Source organism: Protopterus annectens, chromosome 7.part1 (assembly GCF_019279795.1).
Source record: "Protopterus annectens isolate FY-2018-M chromosome 7.part1, PAN1.0, whole genome shotgun sequence".
Classification (NCBI taxonomy): domain Eukaryota; kingdom Metazoa; phylum Chordata; order Ceratodontiformes; family Protopteridae; genus Protopterus; species Protopterus annectens.
In genome coordinates this window covers 311536143-311553183 of record NC_056740.1, presented here as the reverse complement: position 1 = coordinate 311553183, position 17041 = coordinate 311536143, and the positions used below count along the sequence as shown (strand labels likewise).

Sequence of the window (17041 nt, the reverse complement as noted above, 5' to 3'; positions counted from 1 at the left end):
TCCTGGGTCCACAACCATGCAGGACCCATGTCAGCACTTCACTCTTGGGACCTCAACCCTGCAGGACCCATGTCAGCACTCACTCCTGGATCCACACCCCTGCAGGACCCATGTTAGCACTCATTCTTGGGACCACAAAGTACAGTTTTGTACCTACCATAAATGTAGATGTTCGAAGATCCACATTGCTGCAGTCCTTACACTTGGGTAGTCCGCTGTCCTCGGTCGGCCCGAATATCAAAGTATAAGGCTGACGTCGGTCAAGGCGCATTTGACTGACATCAGGACGTCAGGGTACAAATGCGCATGACCGACGTCATATCCTCAGTCTTTTCTTGCCCCAGATGTCAGAAGACCCTAAAAAGAAAGGTCAAAACCAAAAGACAGCAAACAAACAACCAACCATCCTAGCACTAAAAATATGTACAATATATACAATATACACCATATTGACAACCCAACCCACACAACCGCCTCTAACTACAGAGGGGAAGGAGGGAGGGTAAATTGGACTGCAGCAATGTGGATCTTCGAACATCTACATTTATGGTAGGTACAAAACTGTACTATGTTCTTCATCTCACATTGCTGCAGTCCTTACACTTGGGTAGAATCCCAAAGCAGAGGTAAGGGAGGATGGCCAAACTATAAGGAAGCAGGAGCTGCCAAAATGCCCTGCAAAACAGCAGTGGCAAAACCAGCCCTAGATTTAGAATAAAGTGGTAGGTGATAATGCCTACAGAAAGTATGCACTGAACTCCAAGTAGCTGCCTCCAAAATATCCTTAGTTGCCACCCCCCTCAAAAAAGCTGTCGAAGTGGCAGTAGCCCTAGTGGAATGAGGCCTAATCCCAGCTGGAATCTCCTTGCCATGATGGGAATAACAGAAAGCAATGCAAAACCCAATCCACTTAGAAATAGTTTGTTTTGACACAGGCTTGCCCTGAGAACTCAAAGCAAAAGAAACAAATAACTGCTGAGACTGCCTGAACCCTTTAGTTCTGTCCAAATAATATCGCAACTGCCTGTGTACATCTAAAGTGTGCAAAATCTTTTCCCCTTTATTTTGGGGGTTTGGATAAAAAGTAGGCAAATGAATAGTTTGATTTAAAGCCACACTAGAAACCACTTTAGGCATAAAGGAAGGATTAGTACGTAAAGATACCCTATCCTTATGGAAAATTAAGAAAGGCTCAACCGCCATAAGGGCCTGCAACTCAGAAACCCTTCTTGCAGAGGTAATGGCCAACAAAAAAGCAGTCTTCCATGATAAATATTTCAACTCGGTAGTAGCTGCAGGCTCAAAAGGTTGTAGAGTGAGTTTCTCCAACACAAAATTGAGATCCCAAGCAGGAGTAGGAGCTCTACGTGGGGTCTTATATTCTTTGCCCCTCTAAGAAATTGCTTGAACAAAGGATGAGAAAACAATGGTGGGTCACAATCATAGTGAGCCAAATTGCTGCAGCATGAACCTTAATAGAAGAGAAGGACAAACCTTTGTCCAGTAACTCAGTAAGATATTGAAGAGCCACACTTAAATTAGGCTCAGAAACATCCAAATCCTTTGCTGCACTCCAAAATAAAAATCTCTTCCATTTATCTGCGTACACTTTCCTTGTACTAGGCCTTCTAGCTTCCAAAATAACATTCAAAACTTGCTGTGGAAGTTGAGACCCACTATGGTTCAAAACAGAATATGCCAGGCTGTTAGGTGAAGAGAGTGAAGCTTGACATTGAGCAAATGACTGTCCTCCTGAGACAACAGGTGTGGAATCGAAGGCAAAGGCCATGGAGGCTCCGCACCAGGCTTCTCAGTAATGGGTACCAATGCTGTCGAGGCCAATCTGGAGCTATCAAAATCATCCTTGGCTTGTCCTGTCTGGCCTTTAGTAGTACCTTTGGGAGGAGAGGCAGAGGTGGAAAGGCATACACATGAAGATTGCTCCAATTGAAAGAAAGAGCATCCACTTTCCAAGCTGTGGGATGAAACCTTTTCGTGCAAAACTTTGGCAGCTGGTGGTTTAGTGGAGAAGCGAACAGATCTATGTCTGGAGTTCCCCATGACACTGTCAATTTCTGAAATACATGAGGATCCAAATTCCACTCGTGGGGATCCATAATTCCCTGCTCAACACATCTGCTAAGGAGTTCTGTGCTCCCGGCAGAAACCTTGCCTGAAGATTTAGCTGTAAACTGAGAGCAGTCTCCCACAAAATCATTGCTTGCCTGCATAGAGGATAAGAATGTGTTCCCCCTTGCTTGTTGATGTACCACATGACAGTTGTGTTGTCTGTTAGAATCAACACCTGCCCTGGAAGAAGTAAATCCTTGAAAGCTATTAATGCAAACTGGACTGCTAACATCTCCTTCAGGTTGATATGTAGATGTTGTAGTCTGGCAGGCCACTTGTCTTGTATCCACTTTCCATTCAGATGAGCTCCCCAAGCTTTGTCTGAGGCATCTGTCGTTAGAATCTGACTCGCCTCTGGCCGGGTCAGAGAGAGTCCCTTGTTTAGGTGACATTCCTGAGCCCACCACAACAATTCCTTTTGAATGCAAGGTATTATTTGAATGACAGTGTCCAGATCCTGGCAGTGCTGTGTCCATACATTTTGAGATACCATTGTAACTTCCTCATATGCAGTTTGGCATTGGGAAGCACCAGAATACAAGATGCCATGAACCCCAAGGCTTGAAGGACTGTCCTTGCAGTCAGCCTGGACTGATGAGACAATTGATGAAAGTAAAGGGAAAGATTCTTTTGTTTGTCCGGGGTCAAAAAGGCCATCTGGGATGCTGTATTCAGTCTTACACCCAGAAAGCACATGTCCTGAGAGGGTACTAGACTGGACTTTATTTCGTTCACAGAATACCCCAGGCATCTTAGCACTGCTATCACATATTCCAAATGAAGAAGAAGCTCGTCCTTCCTTGAGCCAGAATCAGGCAATCGTCCAAATAAGGATAGATCTGTATTCCTTTTAGCCTGAGGAAAGCTATCACTGGAGCCAGAACTTTCGTGAACACTCTGGGTGCAGTAGATAAGCCAAAGGGCAATGCAGAGAACTGATAATGAGAAGTCCCAGCTCGAAAACGCAGATACTTCCTGCAACTCAGTCTGATAGGAACATGAAGGTAAGCCTCCTTGAGATCCAAAGTTACCATCCAATGATCTTTGCCCAGCAGAGGTAAAAGCTGTTGTAACGCCAACATTTTGAACTTGGGAATGTCCAGATAAGTGTTGAGGGTAGATAAATCCAAAATTGGTCTCCACGTGTTCCCTTTCTTTGGTACTAGGAACAGGCGAGAATAAAATCCTAGGCCCACTTCTGGCATAGGGACCGGCTGTATGGCCCCTATTTGAAGTAACAGAGAAATTTGTTTGTGAGCCTCTATTCTTTGTTGAGGAGGAACGTCTGGCATGCCTTTGAAAGGAGGCAAGGTATGGAAATAAAACCTGTAACCGTGGTGTATGATATCCAATACCCATCTGTCTTGGGTAATCAACCTCCAATTTTCCTTGAAAAGTGCCAACCTTCCTCCCAAAGGTGCTGCCAGACGAGAAGGTTCTGGCAGCTGAAAAGGTAGGTCATTGGGTCTGTTTACGAAAGGACTGACCCCTGCCCTCACTCGAAGACTGTGCAGGTGAACTCCCTGTTCTAGGCCTGAAAGAGCCCTGAGCTCTGCCCCTACCACGTCTAGACCTACCCCTAGACTGGGAATCATAAGAAGGATACATCCACCCCTTGGTAGGCCAATTTCTACTAAACTTCGGAGGCTGAACCTGCAAAAAATCTTTAACAGTCTGCATAGACTTAGCCTTGTCTTCCATTTTCTTTAAGACTGCCTCAACAGGAGAACCAAACAACACATCAGATTGTAAAGGAGCATCTAAAATCCTTGTCTTAACATGGTCAGATAAATTCTGATCCCTCAGCCAGGCGTGCCTGCGAAGAACTGACCCAGTGGCAGCCACCCTAGACAAGGCCTGTACAGCATCAAAACCACATTGCAAAGAATGCTTACCCACCTGTTCAGAAACATGTACTAAATCTTGTAACTCTTTACACTCAATACCTTCCGCCAGAGCATCTACCTTAGACTTCAATTGTGAAAGGAGATAGTTTTGGTATTTCAACATGTGAAACTGGCAATTCAAAGCCCTCATAGCTAGGGTGGAAGAAGTATAAACTTTCTTTCCCCATCTATCCAAAGCCCTGGCCTCTTTATCTGGAGGAACCGGATTTTTGACAACAGAAGCCTTAACACCTTTAGGCCCCTGACTAACAGTTTCTGGGTCTGCCCTAGGACTCTTAAAAGATACTTATGAGCTTCAGGCACCCTGTAATACCTATCCGGTTTAACAGGAGCAGGAGGCAAAGAATCAGGATTAAGAGAAGCCTCTGCAAAACATCTTCCACCACATCCAGAACAGGAGGAATAGCCAAAGGCCTATGCTGGGGTAAAACAAAAATTCCCTAAGCCTTTTCCTGGAATCAGAGAAGTCCTGACCTTCCCACTTAAAATGCTCCTCATGGAATGAAGAGTCTCTGAAAAAGAAAAATCCTCAGGAGGAGAAGCAGAAGGAGTAGAATCATCCACATCAGAATCAGAATAAGGAGAATACTCCTGCAAGTCTTCAGCCAAGACTCTGAAACATCCAAGCCTGCTCAAAACTCCTAGCTCAGGTTCCACCCTTGGTCTCTTATCAGGAGGGGGCCAAGAACCTCTAATCAAAGTAATCAAATCTTCTGCCATTTTAAGCATATGCTTCTTGGGCACAGTTCCTGAAGAACTAGGGGTGACACCAACTGAAGGTAAACCTGGCCTGCCTCTGGGAGAAGCCTTGGAAACAGAAGGAGAGGGCCTAACCACCCTAGGAAGGGAGGGGAGTACAGTAACCTGAGAAGCCCCTTCGGCCTGACCTGCCTCCTGAGAGGCCACATCCTGCAATAACAAAGTCTCTCCCTGGGACTCCAAAGAAACCTCCGGCGGAACCACCGGCTCCACCGACACCTCTAAAGAACCGGCGTCCGGAACGGACAGTTCTTCTAGCCTAGGCTTAGCAGCTTTGTCCTTGCGCTTCTTCGAAGAAGCGGGCGTCGGAGCATCCGACGGCATTTTATAATTACACCGCTTCCCGAAGACTAACCTGGCACAATCTAACCTTCTCTTTATAGTGCGCTTATTGAATCTAGCACAAGAGCGACACCCAACAACGTCGTGCTCAGGCCCTAAACAAGGAATACACAAAGTATGATAATCTCTATGCGGTATCTGTTTCCCACAAGAAATACAGTTATTCACTTTTTCTGACATCCGGTAAACCACTGAGGCAAGAAAAAACTAAAATATTCCCCAACGGGGTACTTAGCCAACTTTGACCCGGTCTGAAACTCCGAATTCGAAAAATTTCAGAACGCCAACCGGCACTTGCAACGCTGCTTCTGCATCGGACCATGCGGCAAAAAAGACTGACGATATGACGTCGGTCATGCGCATTTGTACCCTGACGTCCTGATGTCAGTCAAATGCGCCTTGACCGACGTCAGCCTTATACTTTGATATTCGGGCCGACCGAGGACAGCGGACTACCCAAGTGTAAGGACTGCAGCAATGTGAGATGAAGAACATCCATGCAGGACCCATGTCAGCACTAAGTCCTGAGTCCACACCCCTGCAGGTTCTTGTTAGCACTCATTTCTGGTTCCACACTCCTGCAGGACCCATGCTAGCATTCATTCATGGGTCCACACCTGTGCAGGACCCGTGTTAGCACTCATTTCTGGGTTCACACCCCTGCAGGACCCATGTCAGCACTCACTCTTGGGACCACACCCTTGCAGGACCCATGTCAGCACTTACTCTTGGGACCACAACCCTGCAGGACCCATGTCAGCACTCACTCCTGGGTCCACAGCCCTGCAGGACCCAAGTTAGCACTCATTTCTGGTTCCACACTCCTGCAGGACCCATGTTAGCACTCATTTCTGGGTCTACACCCCCTACAGGACCCATGTTAGCACTCATTCCTGGGTTCACACCCCTGCAGGACCTGTGACAGCACTCATTCATTCCTGAGTCCACACTCCTGCAAGACCCATGTCAGCAATTACTCCTGGGTCCACACCCCTGCAAGACCCATGTCAGCACTCACTCCTGTGTCCCCACCATTGCAGGACCCATGACAGCACATATTCCTGGGTCCACACCCCTGCAGGACCCATGACAGCACATATTCCTGGGTCCACACCCCTGCAGGACCCATGTCAGCACATATTCCTGGGTTCACACCCCTGCAGGACCCATGTCAGCACTCACTCTTGGGACCACACCCCTGTAGGACCCATGTTAGCACTCACTCCTGGGTCCACATCCCTGCAGAACCCATGTCAGTCTACAAATGTCAGCACTCACTCCTGGGTCCACACACGTGCAGGGCACATGACAGCACTCACTCCTGGGTCCACATTCTTGCAGAACCCATGTCAGTCCAGACTTCTGCAGAACCCATGTCAGCACTCACTCTTGGGACCACACCCCTGTAGGACCCATGTTAGCACTCACTCCTGGGTCCACACCCCTCCAGGACCCATGGTAGTACTCATTCCTAGGTTCACACTGGTAGGAAGATTTGGTAGTCAAGATTTTAAGAAATTGTGGTCTTCAGCACTTTGGCTCTTCGATGTTGAGGCTCACAATGATTTAAGTTCAGAACTGAATAGATAGCATAGTAGCTCAGTCATAGACTGGTATTGATTTAAGAAATCTCATGTGATTTATGTAGATTTAAGGCTGATTAGTTGCTACTGCATAACAGTTTTGGCCTCAGTAATTATACTTATGGATAAATGAAATATGTATCTCTATTACTCAAGTCCAAAAGTGAACACCATACACCGAAAGCAGTAGCTTGTTTTCAATATTTCAAATGATAGTTGAAAAGGTAATTTGTACTTCTGCACTTATGTACAGGAGTTATATATGGCTATTTGAGAGACTTTTGGTATGAGTAACAAATCATACTTATATACATTGGAACTGCCCAGGATTTACAGGGTTCTCAACAGAGGTCTAAAAATCACCGTATGGAGGCACTAGAGATCTCCTGAATGACACATTGGTTTCTTCATACAAAGTTTGGCAAAAATGTGTTGCTCCACCTGACAATACATATGATTTGCTTTATGTCATAGCTACCAAGTTCATTACTAAATGTAGAAACAGAGAATGCCATCATTAGAAGATAATAGGCTAAACAGAAATCAGATTAATATAGTATTTTATAAGACTGCAACCCTTACCCGATAGAAGTATGAATTTTATGTGCAGGTCTTATACTCAGGGAAGACACAGATTTGAGCATAGAAGGTATATGTTTTGTCCTGTTGTTAATTGAAGGGACTTGCTTACTTTAAGGTACAGTGGATATAAAAAGTGTACACACCCCTGTTAAAATGCCACGTTTTTGTGATATAAAAAAAGAGACCACAATAAATCATTTCAAAACTTTTCCCACCTTTAATGTGACTTGTAACCTGTATGATTCAACTGAAAAACAAATTTGTTAGGGGAAAATATAAAACATAAAAAAACATACAATAAGCTGGTTGCATATGTGTGCACTCAAACTAATACTTTATTGAAGCCCCTTTTGATTTAATTACAGCATTCAGTTTTCTTGGGTACACACCTGCCATCAATTGAAGAGGCTCTGATTAACCCTAAATAAAGTTCAGCTGTCCTAGTAGGATTTTCCTGATATTTACTTAGTTGCCTGCTACAGCAAAAGCTATGGTTTGCAGAGAGCTTACAAAGCATCAAAGGGATCTCATTGTTGAATGGCATCAGTCAGGAGAAGGGTACAAAAAAATTCCACAGCATTAGATATATCATGGGACACAGTGAAGACAGTCATCAAAAAGTGGAGAAAATATGGGACAACAGTGACATTGCAAAGAACTGGATATCCCTCCAAAATTGATGAAAAGACAAGATGAAAACTGGTCAGGAAGTCTGCCAAGAGACCTACAGCAACACTGAAGGAGCTGCAGGAATTTTTGGCAAGTACTGGTTGTGTACTACATGTGACAACAATCTCCCATATTCTCCACATGTCTGGACTATAGGGTAGGGTTGCAAGACGTAAGTCTTTTCTTACACAGAAAAACATCCAGGCCTGGCTAAAATTTGCAAAACAATACATCAAGTCTCCCAAAAGCATGAGGGAAAATGTGTTATGGTGTAATGACACCAAGGCTGAACTTTTTGGCCACAATTCCAAAGGGTACGTTTGGAGCAAAAACAACACTTTGCATCACCAAAAGAACACCATCCCCTTGGTAAAGCATGGTGGTGGCAGTATCAAGCTTTGCGGTTGCTTTTCTTCAGCTGGAACTGTGGCTTTAGTCCAGGTGAAAGAAATTATGAACAGTTCCAAATACCAGTCACTTCTGGCCCAAAATCTTCAAGCATCTGCTGGAAAGTTGATGCTGAAGAGGAATTTCACCTTTCAACACGTCAATGACCCTAAGCATACATCCAAATCAACAAAATAATGGCTTCATCAGAAGAAAAGTAAAGTTTTGGAAGGGCCCAGCTCGAACCCAGACCTAAATCCAATAGAAAATCTGTGGGGTGACCTGAAGGGGGCTGTGCACAAGAGATGCCCTCGCAATCTGACAGCTTTGGAGCACTTTTGCAAGGAAGAGTGGGCAAATATTGCCAAGTCAAGATGTGCCATGCTGATAGACTCCTACCCAAGAAGACTGAATGCTGTTATTAAATCAAAAGGTGCTTCAACAAAGTATTAATTTAAGGGTGTGCACACTTATGCAACCAGCTTATTGTACGTTTTTTATTATTTTATATATTTTCCCCTAACGGATTTTTTTTTCAATTGAATTGTACAGGTTATAGGTCACATTAAAGGTGGGAAAAGTTTTGAAATGATTTATTGTGGTGTCATTTTTTATACCATGAAAACCTGGCATTTTAACAGGGGTGTGTACATTTTTTATATCCACTGTAGTTCTAAATGTGTTTGACTTATGGTAAAAACGGATGCAATTTTGTGAATGTATCTCAGTTTAAGGGACTTTGAACTTTGAAATTATTCAAAATTATATTAAAAAAAATTGTGTAATCAAATATGCAAAGTAGATTATCCAATACTGAAATGTTTATATATATATATATATATATATATATATATATATATATATATATATATTTATATATTTATATATAGAGAGAGAGAGAGACATACATACACACACATGGTTCCCCTTCATATGATCGAATGTCTCTAAACTCGAAAGTCATAAACTCGAAACCAGAATCTTGAATTTAAAGAAACTCGAACATATGAAAGGGACATAAAAAAATAATTAACACCTTTCAAATGTTTTCACAGGGGGGCTTTGCCCCCTGCACACACCACACCCCCCCCTACTTAAATATACCTACTCCCAGATCGCGCTATAGTGAAGGAAAGGGAACTCTCCCATTCTGCACTATGTACAAAACGGAAGATTTTCCATTCCTCCGCTATAGTGCGGTCACGGAACATTCACATTTAAACTGCTACAGTACAGGGGGACCTAACCCCCTGCAATAAGGTAAGTTAACTTTTTATTTTTTTAAACCTAAGGCTCCCATTCACAATTTCAAGTGAATGGAAGTTCGAGATTCTGGTCTCGAGATTATGAATTTCGAGCTTCCATCCGTTCGATCTTGTGAAGGGGAATCACACACACACACACACACACACACACACACACACACACACACACACACACACACACACACACACACACACACACACACACACACATACACACACACACACACACACTACTGACTTCTGTAAAGATGCAATATTGAAATAAAAGCCATTAGTACTATTACTACAATTATTTTTGACTTTTTCTACAGTGTTGTGGTAAATGACATATGATCCATCAGGTTACCCACTCTGATATTAAAGTGTCAGTTCAGGTACCTCTGAACTGAAAATGGATAGATATCAGATCCACATTTTAACCTGATTCTCCTTTAAGCAGATACCCTTTATGCCTCTTCCATCATCAGTACTTCGCAAAGGTGCCTGATCAGTATCTTGCCTCTACCTACCCCTTCACCTTTCTTAGGTTTCACTCTTCCTACTGGATTTTCATTGTAAGTTACAGCTACAAATAATGCTATACCTTTTAATTGACCTGACTATATTACACATGGGCTAGACCTTTGAAAGTCAAATACATGTCCCATGCCCTCTTAAACAATACAATGAACAGTCTTGAACTCCCTAGGAGTAATTACACTTCCTCACTGCTATCCTACACTATATTTCTACTGTCCAAGGCAACCTCTTTCAGAGACAGGATGACTAATATCTTAATAGTGGTTTTATAAATAAAGCACTTTTCTTCACTACAGGTTACTAGGTAATATATTTTATCATTCTCTTCTTATTTTCAGGTCTTTGGCAATATTTTACAAACCACCTCCAAATGCTTGCTTGTTTAGAATTTGAAAATAAATGGCTCTCAACTGCTGATATCAATTTGCTTTAAATATATATATATATATATATATATATATATATATATATATATATATGTGTGTGTGTGTGTGTGTGTGTGTATAAAACGAGGTAGTAATCCCACACCAGGACTCGTCTAGCTCCCGGTGCTAAATCAGGGGATATTTTGAATAAAGTAAGAGTAAATGAACAATTCCAAGGACACAGCCAATCAGATCAGACAAAATCACAAACATATCTAGGACAGAAATTTAACAGAAAGGAGACTCTGCACAGTTTCTGACTTTATTTACTTTTTTAGCTTTTCCCAGTGATAACAAGCTTTGGTTAGAAATCCTTTTACTGACTGTGTATCGTCCCTTTTCTCACTTATACATCCATGTCAGGCTCCATTACCCTCTGTCAAAAAGTATTTACTTATTCATTTAGCACTTTCTCTTCTCAATGGACCCCTTCCAGCCATAATCTGAGCCACATGGTTAAAGATAAATACAGTACCTATATATGGCCACTTTAGTAAAGTCACTCAACCAGCATGCTTTAGGGAATTGGAAGGAAATAATTACCACAGGAAAAAAAAAACTCATGATAACTGTGATGCCCCTGCACTGGCCCAGTAATCAAGGAGTCTCAATCCTCACCACTACCACCACGGAGGGACGTACACATTGGGAAGATGACAAGTACACACACAGTAAAGTACAATTTCCCTTAAGAGCACACAGAGATCACAATCTGGGGCTGGTTTCTCCTGATCCCCATTAAGACTCCCCAGTAGCACAGCTATAGAGTTGAGTCCTTAGCCAGGGTTTCAAGCCAAGTCCTCCCAGCACTCTCTCTGTCCAACCAGTGCTTTGTATCCCTACCCATATAGCTGACAGATACACACACACACACACACACACACACACACACACACACACACACACACACTTTGAGATTTGATTTATGCACAAACACACACCTGGGAAAGGCTGGCACAGGTTTAGTGTCACCAATTACATATAAAAGTACTCTCAGAGCTTAAATATCTCTAAACAAACCAGGCACAATTAAAAGGTTTAAATATATTTAATAATAAATAATAAAATAACAACACAATACTCAATAACTCAGTACAGTGAATACAGAGTTCAGAATCACACATAGCCAGCCTTAGACATAGGCCAACTAGGCGCCCGCCTAGGGCACCAGTCTAGCAGGGGCACTTTTCTAGTATTTATTTGTAGTTAGACCAGGATGGGGGCACCAGGTAGTGTGGTGGGGAGGCACCATGGAGCCCTTTTGCCTAGGGCTCCAGTTACCTAAGGCCGCTGCTGGAATTACAGGAAATATTTTAAAACAGCATTGCAGGACAGTCTCAAATAAATATAGAAAACATCTAAACTAATCTTACTATATTCCTATCTATATCTAAAAGATACTTTGCCCTAAATAACTTACTTACAGAGCAAGGCAAATGAAGATGAGAAATGCTGAATGGATGTTTCTAGATCCAAGACAAGATACAAAATGCACACTCTCAGAGAGTTCCCAAATTAATATCAAAAGATTACTGCTGGGTCAAGCTGGATGACATCACTCTGTCACCTGCCTTCAGTTCCCAGGCTAACAGAAACCAACATCTCTGTATCAAAATACTTATCTCTCAGATGTGCAGCTGCTAGGAAGTAACAGAGGAATAAAAACACTTTATATTTGAAACCTAGTAATTATTTCTGTTTCAAGACAATAGGAAAACCCCTAGCTCTAGAATTGTGTCTGCTTGCTGCACTGAAACTTTTTCATAACACACCATAAAGCACTTAATTTCAACTTATTTTCTTAAAGTTTTGTAAGTTAACCTGTATGTTCCAGCTTATATAATTAAAACATACATTTGCACAGGCATATAGCTTACATCCATTTCTGTTCTTTCCCAGTAGGGTACACTGTGATTACATTCTTGAAGCTCAGTATATAACATACAGTTCTCTTACATTTGTAAGACAAGCATATGAATCATGTCACTACTCATAAATGATATATGATTATTTATAAAATTCCAGACAGCTGGGCTGGCAGTGTTACATCTCTATACAAACCATATTAATATTTTCAAGTGACATACAATTATTTATAAAATTCCAGCTAGCTGGGTTGGCAGCATTTCAGTTTGTTACACTAACATAGGCAGAACATGCAAACTCCACATAGGCAGTGAAGAGAGGTTAAGACTAAACTCTGATCTCTGGATCTGTGAGTCAGAGATCTTATCACCAAGTGGCTATACTACATTTAATGTTCATGCTGATGTTATGTCATCCCAGCTAACCAATGAAGGTATTTAATTTCTTCCACCAACACTAATGATCTTACATTTTTGGCCACGATCCAAAATTTATAACTATAGGTATGGCTGGGCACTTATACTGATGGAGAGCATCATCCTATTTCTCCAGTTCTCATTTCAACATCACAATCTGATATTCAGTGTATGTAGGACTATTACCAGTGTAACCATCAAAATGCTACTTTCTATATTAATTTTCTTTTAATCATGAAAAAGACCTCAAGATATTTATATTCTTCCACAGGAGGCAGAAGTTCTCATCTCACATGCAAAGAGTAATCCACTCATGCTGGGGACAGAACAGGACATTTTATTTCAATTTCTTCAGATGTTTAGGGTTTGCAATACAATGACAAGAATGGACCACACTGTCAAGCCAGGGTACAATCAGAGCTCATGAAATTAGTATTGCTTCAATGGTTGAGGTTTGCCAACAGTGTTCTATACTCAGCACCTGCTGTTTACCTAGAATTGCCTCCTCCTGCAGTTCATATGTTGCATGCATATTTAAGTGTGCTTGAAATTTATTTTTTATAATTATGTCTTCTGATTCGGAGGCGACTATTTTCATCCAAGTCCATTAACCCTCAGCTATGGATCATTCTGATGTATGCTAGAGATGACAGTCACTTAACTTGTAAACATAGATGTGTCCCCTATGTTCCCAAACCATATACATTCTAAAATATAGCTACTTCTTGATATCTTGTTATTGAGAACAAAGACAAGGGGTTTCTGTTTGATTGCTGTTATTTATAATCTTCATAGTGTCACACTGGTGTCTTTCAGTGGTGCTCCCACCTTTGGGCTCTACCTCTTTAAGCAGCCTGCGAGCAAGCTGGCTTACTTGTGAGGCTTCTTTACTATTTTGCTGCCTGAAAAAAGTGCAGTACCTAGGTGGAGCAGACCTGAGTGTGTTACATTTTTATTAAACTCTATTTTAGTCGTAAGACTTGTAGGAAAGCTGTAGCAGCCAGTGTTTCTGTTCAATTGCTTCAGTCACAACCTTCTTGGTTTCTCACTGGTGGTCCTTGGTGATGCTTCCACCTTTGGTTTGACCTTATGTAAGCAGAGCAGGAGAAATTCTCTAAGCATTTGTGTACGTAATGCATAAACTGGTGAGGCAGTGGTGATTTAAACTGGGTAGTCTTTATATATTTTTGTTTGGTACCCTTTATGAAAATTATTCCCAGTTATATGAGCAATACAGTGGTATTAATGATATATAAAAACTGGTCTCTATATGAGCCTTGTTCACCATTGTACTATGTGATCTACATGTAGCTGTGATAGCTCAGTTTGAAGTTCACTAATAATACAAGCGATAAGGGGCTGTTTATAACAATTGCTAATATCACCATTACCCCACATGTTGTCCAAATGGTGCATGTTGGGTCAACTTAAACATAAGAGGGGTACTATCTTACTTTGTAAGCAGATTGCAAAAAACATCTACAAAGCCTAATTATATACTACTAGAACTTTGTTACTTAAAAATCATTGGGGCAGTCTGCCTAAACATACTGCTTGAAATCTGCCCTAACATGAATTAAGAATTATTCTTTGAGCATGCAGTCAACATAGCCAACCATTTTTATCTTCATTGATGGATGAAGGGTAATATTTACATATGTCAAATGTGGCAAATGTAGCAACAACAGTGGTAAATTTTGTCAGTGCAGAGTTAAGAACAGTCAGTGTAGTTACACAGAGCTATCAGATTAATAGGTTCATAGGTGTTTACTAGGCTAACAACCACAAGAGCCTTTTTAAGCCATGCATCCCAAATCTCTGACGAGTTCTAATACCATTGATGTGTAAGCATGGGCCTGAGAGATGAACCATTTACAGGTTACCTATTTGCATCAGAGATATAGGAGCCAAACCAGGGAGGAATTTTTGGTTTCTCATCAAATTGTCCAAGTTGCACTTGAATTGTACTGGGGAGGAACTCTGCTTCACATGGATGGGGAGCCTGTTCCATAGATGGGGTAGTCTCTGGGATACATACCTAGCTCTCCAGCAGGCCCTATTTATATCACAGGCAAGGTTTAAGTGTTTAGAACAGGTAATTCTGCTACTGTTATGTGGATATGCAGGAGGTTAATCAGAGTTGGGTCTGACAATGCCCTGTATGCCAGTCATAGATCTTCCCTCAAAAGCCTGTAGGAGACAGAATACAGGGATAGGGTCTTGAGGCGGTCAGCATAGGACATATTACTTATGCCCTGTATTCTTTTATTGAGGAACCTCTGTGGACATTCCAGCTGTTGGATATGCCTGGTTAGGTACATACCAAAGGGGGCATTGTACTCAATGATAGGTCTGATGAATGCCGAATACAGTGGGACAATGACTTTCTTGGACTTAGATGCCATTCCTTTGTTTATAAGTTGCGCAATATAGAATGATTTCTTCACCACTGTAGACACACGATGATCAAAGGCTAGATTACTATCTATGTGTGTCCCCAAGTCCCTGACTACTGTGTCAACTCTAAGGGATGTATTGTCAATATGACAGTTACCATGGATGAATGACTTTCCAAAGGATACTATTATCTATTTCTTGCCATTTAGTTTTAGTCCATGACTCTGACACCAGTTGTTTGTCTGTGTCAGCCCCTCCTGGAGAACATTTGTGTCAGTGTAAGATTCAATTACAGCTCCTAATTTGCAATCATCTGCAATTTTTTCAGCCAAAGACCATTGACATTGGCCTTGACTTCTGAGAAGTAAATACCAAAGCAGCAGTCCAAGAACTGATCCTTGAGGGACTCCACTTGTGACTGGCCTCTTTCTAGAGGTGGACTCCCCAGTTCTAACTTCTTGGGTCCTGTCTGTGAGCCAGTTGGCTATCCACTGGGTGACATACTGGTTTGTACCTAACCTCTTGTGTTTGAAAACATTGCCCGAGTGGGGTATTGTGTCAAATGCCTTGCCATTGCTTTGCTGGCCTTCTCAAAGAAGTCCACCAGGTTGAGTAGGCATGATCTGCCCTTTACGAAATGAAACTGGGTTAGGTCCAGTGTCTGGAGGTTTACTATATCTCTGTTGATCATCTCCATGATAATTCTTTCCATGGCTTTACATACAAGACTAGTGAGACTTATGGGTCTTTAGTTTCCAGAGATGGCCTACCTTTGTGGAGAGGGATGACTGTTGCCTTTCTCCATTCATGAGGCATGAAGCCTGTTTGGAGGTTACAGTTAAATAGTAATTCCAGAGGCTCTGATAGGTCATGTTTTATGCTATTTAGAAGGCATCCTGGGATATTGTCTGGGCCCATTGATGCAGGTTCTTGGTCTTAGAGAGAGCATTAAGGACCTGTTCCCTAGTGATAGTAGCGGGAGTTATATTTGATGATATTTCCTGAGGGAAGGTTGAGGGGGAGAGAGGAGTAAAGTTGGGGCTGAATTTATCAGCCAGGAGGTTTGCTATATCTTCTGGCTCAGTATAGGTGGCTCCATTTACAATGAGCTCTGCAGACAATTGTGCATTGCCCTTGAGGTTGCAGACATAGCTAAAGATTGCTTTGTGTTTGTCCTTGGCTTGGGAGGCCAAACTTATCTCAAATTTGGCTTTGGTAGACTTTATTTGCCCTCTGAGTTGTTTATTTAGTTTAATCTTTTTTAAGTGCTTTTATCGTGCTGGGTGCTGCACCTCCTTTTTTATGCCATAATTTTCTTCCTCCTGTTAGACATCCGATTGATTTTGAGATTCCACCAGGGTGGCTTGTTTTTTGAGTTAGTTCTGTACTGCTTCCTGGTGGTACAGCCTCTATACAGCTATTAACATGCTTGCACAGGGTTTCTGTGAACAGTTCTGCATAGGCAGAAGTGTTCTCTGGGTTTATAGGAGCTTGAAATTTTGCCAGGTTCTCACTTAATAGCAGGAGGTTAGTCTTAGAATAGTTCCTGAATATTCCTGGTTTAGCTGGGAGACCAAGTTTTATTTTTACTTCAAAGGAGACCATTTTGTGGTCTGACCTTACCAGGGAAGGCATTACAGTAGGGGGTGTGCAGCACTCTCCCATATTAGTGAGAACCAGATCTAGTATGGTTGCACCCCTGGTCGGTGTACTGACTATCTGGTCCAGGGATTCTATGTTTACAAAATCCAGGAATTTCTGTACATGTATGTTTGATGTCGTTCGTATAGGATT

At 42.0% G+C, this 17041-nt stretch overlaps 1 protein-coding gene across 1 annotated transcript in view; it reads right to left on the bottom strand.

The window, feature by feature from the left end:
* Nucleotides 1-17041, bottom strand: part of LOC122807744 (sodium- and chloride-dependent creatine transporter 1-like) — a 992499-nt gene that overhangs the window by 568299 nt on the left and 407159 nt on the right. The window lies entirely within an intron of this gene.